A 12,821-nucleotide genomic window follows, 5' to 3' on the forward strand; every position below is an offset into this window, starting at 1 on the left:
GATGCAAAAACTATCAAATGATTGACTTTGCAGGTGGGGGTTAAACCGATGAGCTTGATGGGCTATGGCCCAGGTGGGCTTCGTGTAGATGCTGCTGGTTTCCTGACATTTAGCACCATCTCGTGAGGTGAAGAGAGATGAGGCTGGGCGCCGTCTATAAGAGAGGGCAGCTGGCCACCAGTAGAAAGAACGCAGCTGCGTGGTGAACAACCTGTAATTGGGCTGTATGACCTGTGCAGTTGGCCAAATTCGGTTTAAACCGAATTTTCAATTCGGAATATTTCAAATTAAAAGTAGAAAAGTAGAAAACGGTCGAAAAATGTCTAAACCGTTTTCTACTTTACTTTGAAATACGAAACATCTGAAATGCGAAAGCGAAAACGGTAAAGTCGGACAAGAAAATGCGGATTCGATCGGATTAAATATAGAAAACGATGCGGTTCGGTTCGGGATATTTCCGTTCTGTTTTCATCCTTAGCTACATCAGGTCAGTTCTGGGTCTGGGTCTGGTCTGGGTCTGGTTTATGTCTTCCAGCAGGTTCATGCAATGCACTGATGAAGTGATGCGTTGAGGCTATAAAAGGGGCCGTGCAGTGCAACACACCACACTACCCTAACCACACATCGTCCTAGTTCTTCTCAACAACATCTTCGTCCCCCTGCAAATCTCCCGCCTTTGCCTGTCCCGTCGCTATCGACGGCGCACTCAGCCACCCGCTGTACTCTAGCTCCTCGCAGCAGTAGTTACCACCTCCTCGGCAGAGCCGCCAAGCCACCTCTCCCCTAGCTCGTCTGGCTACCTCTGCGCCGGCGCCGACGAGCCACCGCAGCCAAGGCGTCAAGGTGGTGTGATTACGACGTGCAGGGCGGCGATGGACAAGACTACCGGAGCTGCTGTCGACGGCGGCTTGCTTCAGCTTGAGCCGCGTGTGGGTGGGTTGCGCGCACGGGTGACGCCTTATTCAAGTGAGGTTAGCTACCAGCCATTTCTCCTCTCTAGTCTTCATGGCGCGGAACGAGATAAGTTCGTCTCCATGCATCTCCACTCGATGCTCTAGATCATTTTCCAGATCCTTGCCTTCTGGATCCACGATTCCTCCCCCACAGCTCCATGGAGCTCATCAGCTTAATTCCACACTGGTCGTATAGTATAGTACCGTCTGGCTCACGAGTCACGACCACGCTGCTGACGGCCATCTACTCGTGGTGATAGATGCCGCCACTACCCTCGCGGCTGCTGTGCGGGTGATGCATGGGGTCTTCCACTGTGATCGATGGCTTCTATCCTAGCTTCTTCCTCGTATCCGGCAGGACAGGCTCCGCGCCATGACAGCATTGAGCCCGCCAGCCGATCGATCGAGCGCTGCATGTCGTAGTACGCTTGGTACACGTACGTGCCCGGCCGGCCGGGCGGTTGACCACGAAGCTGTAGGTGAAGGTGTCGCCGGCCGGGAAGGGATCTGGCAGTGCGTCACCCCCCTCTGTGCCGTCGCGCGCACAGCGTCAGTGTCGCCGGTACTGGACCAAGGCGCGCGGCTCCCTACCGATGGAACGTGCTCTTCTCGCCGGCGGCTGCTTTCGGAGGAACAGCCGGTGAAGAAAGTCGGCGCGGTCGGGTGACGCACGCGTGCGCGTGCTCTCCGTTGAGACCGGAGGGGTTTGTGTTTCCTAGGCCTAGCTAGACCCAGACCCAAACCCAAACCCAAACCCAAACCCAAACCCAAACCTAAACCCAAATCCAGTTGCTGTTCCCAGCAGGTCCCGGTGCGCAGCCGCGACGAGTTGTCGCTGTTGTCACGTCGCCGGTGCACCAGCAGCATGCAGTTGCTCCGATTCTCGGCACATGCACAAGAGAGACCTAAACCCAAACCCAAACCCAAATGAGATTGACCATGCATCCATTTGTGACGACCAAGTCAACCGTACATCCGCAATTAATAAACTAAAACCACATGGGTACGAGTTGCCCAACAGCAGAGTTGAAGTAATTAGTAGAGGCAGAAGAGCAGGCCATAAGGCTAGCATATATATAATTACACAGAAAAGGGTTGTTTTAATCATAGAATCGAAATTTCTGGATATAGTAAGCAATTTCATTGATGTACTTACTCCATTAAAAAAATTGTAATTTTGTACGAAGTCACACACTATTCTAAATTTGACAAAAGTTATAGGAAACAATATTACCATTTATGACACCAATAGATCCATCACTACTGGAATCTCGCTTTTTTCTGTGGGTGCGAAAACACAGAAAAATGCGAATACCGTCACAAAAATATTTTTCTGACGATGTACCCTCAGAAAAATACCCACAGAAATATAATGATAGAAAAATCAAATTTTTCTGTGGGTTCACCGTCAGAAACAATTTTTCTGTGGGTCTCACACGCACAGAAAAATTATGTTCGCCCAGATTAAAACTAATTTTTCTGTGTGTTAATCCACACAGAAATAAACGCATAAACGCACAGAAAAACACGTTTTTTTCTGTCGGTCTAGGTGAACTCACAGAAAAATTCATTTCGCCCAGATTAAAAAAAATATTTCTGTGTAGCCAGCCTCACAGAAAAAAAAGAGTTGAACACACACACAAAAATTATTTTAAAACAGTAGCAACAGCATATTAAAATATATATTTTCCATACAGTACTTTCTGTGCATGACCAACAAGGTTTCATTCAAATAATACACAAATCAATAGTTCATCATGAATGAAGTCAACACTTATGTCAAAAATAGACGAGGACAGGCTGCCTCCGCCTGCCCGCTGCCTGCCTGAGCCTAAGCCTGACCTCGGGGACAGGAGAAGGCCACCGGAGCTCTGCATTGCCAGCAGCAGCCCAGTCACAAGAAGCACGCACAATGTAGCTACACAAGCGGATAGTAGGCAGTACACAATGGACAGTACCAGTCAATGGAAAAATAGCAAGTGCAAAGTGAGATCAAAGAATTTTGAAAACAACCAAGAAGAAATTATACACAGAGACTGATTTTCCTTTGAATGGGCATAAGACATTACAAACACTTCTTTACTCTCTTATGTGATAATAAATCATTTACAAAGAAAAGTTACAATCTATTTAACAAATTAGAGCATACCAAACCCTAAAACATAATAGGAGTGCCAATTCATAAGAACAAACACAAGTCAAATATGGTATGCACAGGACAACAACAAAAATAACAAAATGCAAGCATAATTTAAAGAAAGAAGTTAACTATCATCATAGCTAATCACAAGAATTATAATACAACTGAAGATAAACTTAAAAGGACTAAGTAAATCAAGAGTAACGTAGTGTGCTTATATTCAACACTTACTTGGGTTGTTGGTTAAGACCCTTTTGTTGCTCCGTAAAAGAGGTCGCTTCGATGGAGAAAGCAAACTAGGAATAATTTCAACCGATCATACAAGCATTTGCCTGCAGCACACTAAAAATGCATTCCACTGGTAAGAAACTTAGCTTGGTATTAGTTGCTGAACCAAAATACAGTAAACATTATATTGACTGAGGACTCTAAACTGACCAGCAAGGCACCATAAACACGCCAAGCTTCCTTCCTTTTCATCTCATTTTTCTGCTTCTCAAGCTGCAGTTCCGGCTCCAGAAGTTGCATATATGTCACAAGGTTGGGCAAAAGAGAAGTCTAATCTGGTAAGCAGAAAAAACAATCAACCAGTGCATAACTAATAAAAAAATGAGTTTCAAATGGGATCTACCGTGCTGGCCCCAATGCAGATATCCCTTGAACAGCACCGTAATGTTGTGTCAGTGATTTGGCAGGATCAAAAAATGCATGGATCAATGTTTTAGTTAGCCGATTTTGAAGGTTGTGATAGACATGACCAAACCTGAAAACCACCATCTTCAGTTGATCAACAATGTCATGAGAAAATTATATAGGCAATTAGCCAATTACTACATACAGAAAAACCAATTAGCAAAGAGAGCTAGAGATCGTCATTCAAAAAAGGACTCACGCTCCATGAGCAGAGTATGCAAAAGGCTATGGATCTATCAATTCCAAAAGAAAATGCTGCCCATGGGGAACACATAAGACACGAACAAGTCATGACCACCCAACAAATGCATGAAGATAGAACTAAAATTAATCCCCTGTCCACACACAACATATATAGTGAAAATATTTATTTACCAGTTGGTCTCTAAAAGGAACACAATATGTAGTCTACTCAGTAGCAAAGCGATGCAATGGTTTATTGGTATATTTTCCGCTAAAGAAGATGTAAGCTGCCATGAAACTGATCATGTCACATATAACATGATCCCACAAAATAGTAAAATCTTGTATATATGGAAGAAAGAATATGAAATGGTGGTCAAACTATTATTGACTTGATCTTCAACTTAAAACTGTCTAGCATATTAGCATAACTAAGATAAAGCACTTTCATGGGCACATTTTTTATGAACTGTTCTTTAAGATCATAATATGGGAATCAAGGAGTTGAAATCATAAATGTAATTGAATTAAATTTTGATAATTATACACAGGACCTACTGACACCCTTCACATATCACTCACCTCCGCAAAAGCATCAGAAATCCAAGCTCATCTAGCAAAGCAAGGCTCCAAAAACCCCATTCATGATCATGGCGAGTACTCACTTGTGCACCATCTCCTTGAACTTCTCCTCATCGAGGAACTGCAGTATAAGGGCTCCTTGCTAAGAGACAGGAAGAGTTTGAATCTAGATCAGGACACGTGGGGAAATGCCAGGGGCAAAAAGAGGCAGATGGTAACTGCCAATGGGAGGAGCAGCCAGCACTTACAAACGGAAGAAGACAAAAGTTCCAGCTCGGTCCAGTCAAGCAAACAAAGTTAGTATTAAACCGTGCAGTGTTGGGACTATGGTAAGAGCCTAAAGCAGTGGCCATAGCATACAAGCTTCTTAGTTCTTACACATACTCAAGTTTTCATAATACAAATGCTACCCATAATTACTTCTAGCCTTCACAAACAGTACAGCTGTAAGAGACAGGAAGAACTTACAAATCTACAAGTGCAAAGAAATGACAAGCAGGCAGTGACCATCTCCAAAAATTTCACATTTGAAAGTATATAATTACCAAAATTTCATAGAAGAAATACCACAAGACAGTGACCATCTCCAGAAATTTACCCATTATCAAGAGCAAAAGAACTCGAGAAATGGCTCAGATTTATCCATTATTAGCATGACAACTGCAACTTAACTTCACCTGGAGCTTAATTTAATTCTCTCTCTCTAATGGGAATTGAACTAGCCACAAAACTGGTTGCTTGTACAGTTGTACTGGTACAAGCCACCTAGTTAAGCAGCAAACAGAACAAATATCCCAAGTACCAGCTCATAAGGTGCTAAAGTGCAGAAGTTCTCTAATGGAAACTTGATTCATCACAGCCACTCAAGAGTAGTACAAAACAAAAAAAGTCACAATGCATAGTTAGGGAAGGGGAGAGCAGCGCGGCATGAGACTGGGGTTCCATATCATCTCAGCTCTGCAAATATCACATATCAAAATGATTGATTAGGTTGATATATGCAAGATATTCAAGATACTATTTTCATAGCATCTCCAAGCTGCAGGATGCACCCCCAATTTCAGTCCCCTAAAGCTGAAGTATTTTTGAATGTGTCACCTTAGTTTTCCCATCTGAAACAATGTAACAAAAAAGCCTAAGAGAAGGAACTCACTTGGAACAAAGAGGCATGTCTATTTTACATTTTCCTCCACCACACTATCTTTTGGCCTAAGTCGTAGATTTGCTGGTTGCATACCTACATGAGAAAGTAGAACAAAGAATTAACCAAACAAAACAAATGTTACTACTGCTAGTCATCATATAAATTCACAGGTCTTATCCTTACTGGCACTTAAAGGCACTGGAATCACCAACCCACAAACTGAAATAAGTACAAACATGTTATCATCAATTAGTCACCCTCACACACCTTCTGCTTTTTAATCAAATAATATCAGTATATATCACTAATTTCCGTTCAAGAAGCAACCTAACGCAAGCAATAGGTGTTGAGCAATTAGCACATTGTGAAAGCAAGAAACAGTGTTGCTAGTTTGAAACAAGGATTAACACTGAGGTCACACCGAGCAGATTAGCTTCACAGGGCAGTACAACAGTTGCTCATCTCACTACTGCTACAAAACTACTAATAAACAATGGAATAGTAAGTATACATCTCACACACCCATCTATCTCAGCATGGTCTAGCCTCGCAGCCATTTTGGAAGAGCTTTACCTTGAATTGAAAAGGCAATTGAGGGTTCCAATGTTGCCTATGACTCTGCATATGGACCACTGCAGCTTCCAAGCCTCCTCCTTCTGTCTAAATCTTGAAATGCAATGCTAGACTATCAACTAAACAAGATGAAAATCTGTGTAACATAATTTTAAACAGATGCAACTATGCAAGCAAAAGCCTAGCAGCTAACAGGGCATACCTAGCACATTTTTTTGTCAATGTAAATATGATAGTTTTCCATGAATTGTTACCCGCAGGCTAGGGTTTCGTGGAGTACAAAACCGACGCGGACCAACGGGAGGAGGCAGCACCAGTGAGCAGGCACGGCACCGGCCACCGGCGGAGCCCAGCCGCGCTGCGCTCTGGCCGGGGACGGCCACCGTGGGCGGATCCGGGGCGGCGGGGCAAGGAGGGGAGGGGCCGGGGCCGGCCGCCAGCGGGAAGAGAGGAGGCGGCGGATCCGGGGCGGCGCGGCGGATCCGGGGCGACGCGGGCAAGGAGGGGAGGGGTCGGGGCCGGCCGCCGGCGGGAGGAGAGGAGGGGAGGGGCCAGGGCGGCGTGGCGGATCCGGGCGGCGCGGGCAAGGAGGGGAGGGGCCGGGGCCGGCCGCCGGGAGCAGAGGAGGGGAGGGGCTGGGGCCGGTCGCCGGCGGGAGGCAGTGAGAATGGAGCGGGGGCAGGGAGAGGAGGGCCGAGCAGGCGCGAGTGCGTGCGTGCGGCGGCCGGCGGGCTAGGGTTAGGTCTTTGTTTTTTTATTTATCGCATGCATATATTTTTTGTGCGGGCAATATTTTTTCTCTGCGTTTTAAAGCACCGACAAAATAAATTGAGTTTTTTCTGTGAGTGCTTATTTTTTTCCGTGTGTGTATTGTCACGCACAGAAAAATCATACAATTATTCTGTGGGTTTTCGTATTTTTCTGTCGGGGTATTTTTGAAACCGACAGAAAAATCGTAATTTTTCTGTGCGTACTAAAAAAACGCACAGAAAAATGTTTCACCCACAGAACAATTCGAGTTTCCAGTAGTGCATCATAAAACTATATATTCACGAGAGTAAAATACAAGTGCAAGTCCATCTAGGTCAATCTCATGTTTGATTTTGGATCCCTAAACTTTTCCTGGCGAGGTGGTGTCGTCTAGGTCCTAAACATTCGTGTTTGATTTTTGGATCCCCAACTTTTCCTTGCGAGATGGTGCCATATGGGTCCTAAATTTCATGTTTTTATTTTGGATCCGTAAACTTTTCTTGGGCTCTGGTTCAGACATGTTTCGACCTGCCTCTATTTGTTGACGTGGCATACTGACTCAGTACTGATGTGGATCTGACATATTGGGTCTTGTATCTCAGCTTCCATGGCGATGCAATGCCATGTAGGTCGCAAACTTCCAAAATTGAATATTTAGGTTCCCAAACTTGCTAAATAGGTCATACGAGGTACTTAAGGGCGTGATTGGTTACTGATTCTACCGAGCCTGGTGGTTGAACTCCAGGAACGCCATGCCCATCCAGTGGCGGAAATCGTTTGATTCGGCCGTGCTCCTCGTATCTTGGCGCCTCTGGAAAGGAACGCAATGCCAGAGTGTTCGACAACGGCGTGCATTTAGTGATGCAGGTGCTGTCCCTGACCATTGAGGAAGCCAATAATGATGGACCACGGCTGGGTTCACGGACATCTCCACGATGTTGGTCACTGGAAGTTCGTAGCTGACCCTCCTCTCAGTCGCTGCTAGCTCAGTTCAAATGTAGCCGCTTCAGTTGCGCCCGTGGGGCTAGTTTAGATTTCCTTCTGGCTTTCCTTTCGTTGTCAGTTTGTTTCCTTCTCTTCTATGGCACCTCGCTATAGTTGTTTTGGATTGTACTATGTTTCTTCTACTTAATCAAATACACGTGAAGTCGTGTTCTCGAAAAAAAAATTCTGCCGAGCCTGGCTTGTATTAGCAAACCAGGCCTTAGTGGTCTAGGCTCCAAGGATACACGAGCAGTTGATTGGTTATCCATTTGACATGGGTTGCAGTTTTGAAAATTATGGACCTATATGGCATCGCCGTGCAGGTTCACCTAGTAGACCATAATGTTTGATCTATGTTAGCGTTGAGTTAGCATGCCACGTCAGCGTATGCAGTGGGTCAAACCCCCATCTGGACCAGTGCTGGAGCCTGAGACATATTTAGAGAGTCCGGAATAAAAAATGAAAGTTAGAAACCCGAATGATACGTCTCTTAAGTTTCGGACTACCAGTATATTTTACTCTATTTTACGATGAGTCTATCGGTGCTTATTTAGTATATATATAATGATATTTTTCATAGATTTGGTCTGTTTGACTTACGATGTTTTTGGGCAGAGTATTCAACATTCGATATTTTGGTCGGAATCTGATGGTTTTCTTTATTCATCAGGTAAATGAGAAGACTTCGTCCTTACGGGCAGGAAACTTGACGGAGGCCCAAACCATCCAAACATTAGCCCAGCAGCGCTGGCTCAACACATTCAGACGCGATTGTACGGTGTTGGGGCAGCCCATCGGGAGAGTGATGCGGCAGCTCTCCTGGGAACAGTATCCTGGGAGAGTTATGTTGGCATGGCGTGCAGGCACCTGTGTTCCCGTCGCCTGCACCGTGTGCGTGGAGGCGGGTCCCACCGGTTCGAGCATAGGAAGCTCCACGGCGAAACGGCGGAGCCCTGCTACCAGCTCATCAGTGCATGTTTTCATGACGGCATCTGGACTCCGGGCAAGGGGGCCAATGTGGGCAAAGTCCTAACCAAGATACAGAAGATGGGGGGCGTGCCAGCGATCACCAAACGCGCCAACACCGGCACCGTGTGTCCTGCCACTGCGTTCGTGGAACGAGCACAGCTTGTGGGATTGGAACGACGGCTCTGTCGCCGGACGTATCCATGACCGTGTGGCCGAGCTGCTGGAACGTCATGGCCCCTGCGTAGGAGTATTGTGGGTTTGCCCATGGTACCATCACTACTACAAAATGGACTTGTTGTCACGGGCGGTAACGGCTTTTAGTCCCGGTTACCACGCCGGGACAACGATCCCGGGACTAAAGGTGGAACCTTCAGTCTCGGGTCATCGAGCCGAGACTAAAGAGGGACCTTTAGTCCCGGTTGATGTTACCAACCGGGACTAAAGGCCCTCCAGCCGAGCAAACCTGGCCGCACCCTTTAGTCCCGGTTGGTAACCCCAACCGAGACTAAAGGTTCATTTTCTTTTCCTTTTTTTGTTTAATTTATTTTCAGTTCAGTTACACATATTTGTTTAATATATAATATGTTTTTATGTACGTATTCTACGCTGCTAATATAAATACATGCACGCATATAATTACATCTAATTCTCATCTCGAGCATTATTATATTCGAATAAAGTATGAAACTATATATATTATAGATATATATGTATATATACAACACTTTCATAATCTTGTTCTCGAAAATAACAATATCAATAAACATTTAATTTACATCATTAGTTCCTTAGATCAAAGTAGAACTCGTCGTTGGGATTTAGCACTTTTTCTAGAAGATATCCTGCTATTAACTCTTGAACTGCTTTCAGATGGTCTTTTTGCATGACCCTTCGTTTCAACCATTCAGTTTTGCATTTGAAATAAAAGGAAAAGTATTAATACATATATATATATATATATTCATTTAAAAATAAATAAAAAATTGATATATACGTACTCTGAGGACATCTTCAGGAGTTCTTCTTATGTATGCAGTGATAAATTCACAAATGTAGTATCCACACAAGTTATTACCTGGTTCCTATCGCAAACACCACTGTACGAGAAGAAGATTATTCTCATCATCTCACACGTAAATTGAAATACGATATAGTAATTAAACACGTGGGGAAGTATATATAGTACAACTTACTGGTATTTCAACTACATTAAGTGGTGCCTTACAATCCTTGCGGTGTTGCCGAATAAACTCTTTCCAAACCCTGTGCGACCAATAATGTACGATTGTTAATAAATTATGACAAAGTCTATTCAATAATAGTTGTGCGCGTAATGTCTATCATATCTTGGTATAGTGCTCGCTCTTTTCTCAATGAGTCAAAGATTACTAACTGACTTGAGTTTAACTCAATAACAATGAGTATCCAGTGAAACCTGCATTGGTTTATACACACACGTACATGCATATAAGTTGTATTGATATTACATAAAATGTGTAGACTATATTATTATTAACACTTACTCAAAGTTGTACGGAAAAAGTATTGTTGTCTTGTCGTGTTGCTTCACGAAGAACTTCATGATATTCGTCTATGCTTCAGATACCCAGTGCTCCTTGACAATAATATCGGTTTTGAATACGACATAAGGATCAATGAAGCCAACACTGGTGTCTTGTATTCTTTGGAGCTCTGACATCTAGAATCTGTATATAAATATAAGTTATATGTGAGGATAATTATATACACGTACGCATGGAAGTGAGTTTATTAAATAAAAGTAAGAATCACTTACAAACAAAAGGAGCTAATGTTTGATTTGTCCAGAGCGTCCAAGTGGAATAGTTGATGCAATTCTTTGAAACTAATATGTAAGATGTCATCTCCACGGAAGTAATGATGGTCTCTAAATCTGACAAAGATCCACTGCTCACCCCTGCCACACGCCTGCATGTACCACTTGTTGAGCAAGTATATTTACGTACCCAATTCATTCGGAGCCACATGGTTGTATAGACTTTTGCCAAATTTATAAGTCTTTCAGGTATCAACTTTCAGGTTCTAGATTGGAGCTTTGCCCATCACTTGATCCAAGGTTAAACCAGTTTGTTCAAAAAAATCATTAAGGTCTTGAACCGACACTTATCCAGAGTTGTCTGATCGATAGACTTCTATGTTGGAACCATATTGATTAGCAACAACAAGATTTTACATTGGTTGCTTCTGTTGTCCGAGCTGTGGGACATCCTTCCCTGATGCTCTTTTCCTTTTCTTATGTGCATCATGTGACTTCACGAGGGAGCGGTCATAGTCTGATAGTGGCGGTGGCTTACGAACTTTAAGCATCTTTTTCTTGTGAGCTTCGACCTTCTGCCTCAGCTGATCTCGTGGTATGTAAAAGTACGACTTCTCCTTAAGCTTCGCTTGTCTCTGCTTTTGAATATCTATAAAAAAAATCTTTCACTTTTTTGCCTTCTTTAGCTACTATTTGCTCATCAGTCTTTTCAGGAAGTATTTCTTGAGAAATAACTCTTTTTTTGGGTCTTCTTTGCCGCCGGGACCTTAGACGTCTTTGTAGTGCGTCGCTGTGGAGGTGGTGGGGGCGGTGTTGGAGACCGGCGTGGAGGCGATGAGGACAGTGTTGGAGTCCGGCGTGGAGGCGTTGGAGATCGTTGTGGAGGTGGTGGGGCCAGTGTAGGAGTTGGAGATCGTTGTGGAGGCGATGGGGCCGGTGTAGGAGTTAGAGATCGCCGTGGGGATGAAGTCGTCTCGCCCCCCGCGACGTTGTGATGAGATGGGGAATGAATGATTGGGCTGGGCTGGGGGGAGACCCTGCTACAAAAACAAGTTGTGGGTCAATTATTTTTGAAGCCAATATAAAATTAATAGAAAAATAATATTTCATTCACTATCATTCGTACCTAGGGTGAGGTAGGGGAAGCAGTGGCGCCCTAGAAATGATGATGAAGCATTTGCGCCATTGAATAAATGTCTTCTCTGCTTCTCCTAGTGTCTTCTCCCCATCACCGCCTTCAATGTCAAGAGGAACATTGCTGTAACCTTTGAGCACTCTATCGACCGAGACGCTAGCATATCCAGGTTGAATAACTGACCCATGGATTCTTAGTGTCTTCGTTCGATCTATTGGAGATACAACCCCGACAACCACCATAATTGATGCATTGTTACCATCTAGAATATGCAGCTCACATGTTGTTAGAGGCTCGGTAATGTCATCAATAGGGAAGCGCAACCCAGCATCACCTTGAATAAATGGCAGCTCCGTGGAAGCACAACTGCTTTTCATCTGACCAATGGGGCTAATGGTGACTCTCGGCGTTGATTGCGACTGCATTTGACTTATTGCTAGCTGCACTTGCCTCTTGATCTCCTCCTGCATTCTTGCCTCAAGAGATTTTTCTCGTTCACGCGATTCAAGCAGTGCTTGTCGTGGCTCATTAACAAATTGCTCCAATACACGGATTCGGTCTACCTCCTCATCCTTCTTTCTCTGGCGGCTTCTATAGGTATCCCTGTCTGCTGAGAATGCTTGTAGCCACGGAACCGCCCCATAGCCTTTTGTTCGACCACCGTGTTCGGGATTCTCTAGGGCATATGTCAATTCATCATTTTCTCTGTTGGGCTTGAAAACACCACTATCAGCTTCTTCCCTAGCACGAGCTAGTCTCTGTGTTGCTCTCTCAATTTTTTGGCCAAAAATTAGCTTGCCAGTGTCTGAGTCTAGGCTTCCCCCATGAGCGTAGAACTAATTCTTCACGCGTTGAGGCCAGTTCTTCTCTATTATTTCAGGTATGATTCCCTTGGCAGTAATCTCTGCTTCTAGGTTCTG

Source organism: Miscanthus floridulus, chromosome 1 (assembly GCF_019320115.1).
Source record: "Miscanthus floridulus cultivar M001 chromosome 1, ASM1932011v1, whole genome shotgun sequence".
NCBI lineage: Eukaryota > Viridiplantae > Streptophyta > Magnoliopsida > Poales > Poaceae > Miscanthus > Miscanthus floridulus.